Below are 583 nucleotides of genomic sequence, written 5' to 3'. Positions count from 1 at the left end.
TAAAGCCCCTAATTTAATTTATAGTTTTAGGTTTTGATACAAGATGTTAGCCCTCAGGTGGAGGGAGAAGAGAGAACTCTAGAGTGAGAGCTAGTATCTTCCCTGCCTAGCCGATCTTTAAGACTATTCAAACTATAGATTAGCAAATGTTCTTTATAGCATTTCTAGTAAGGGTAAAGAATATTTTTTCTCTTATTTGGCACAACATATTTAGCATACTTTCACAATAGAATTTTTATATTTATCATTAATTCATAATAAGGAAAAAAATATTTTATTAATATTGCCTTCATCTTGCATGTATTTTAGTTAAGTTAATTAGTTGCTTACTTTATTTTCAATTATAAAAAATTACAAAAAGAATCGAACTTTCATCCTTATTTTAGCATCTTAAGTTTAAGTAAGAATATATTGCTAAGTAAAATTTTGTTATCTAAAATTAGTCCTCCCAATGGGATTGATATTCGAGACCTAATTAGAAAGTTATATATTATTTGATAATGATACGCATACTTGCGTAGTATCCCATATTGAAATAGTATAACTGCATTCTTATTTGCTTCATAGTGAAAGATTTACCTAG

Source organism: Phalaenopsis equestris, unplaced genomic scaffold (genome assembly GCF_001263595.1).
Source record: "Phalaenopsis equestris unplaced genomic scaffold, ASM126359v1 Scaffold000387, whole genome shotgun sequence".
Taxonomy (NCBI): domain Eukaryota; kingdom Viridiplantae; phylum Streptophyta; class Magnoliopsida; order Asparagales; family Orchidaceae; genus Phalaenopsis; species Phalaenopsis equestris.
Note: the sequence above shows the minus strand (reverse complement) of the source record.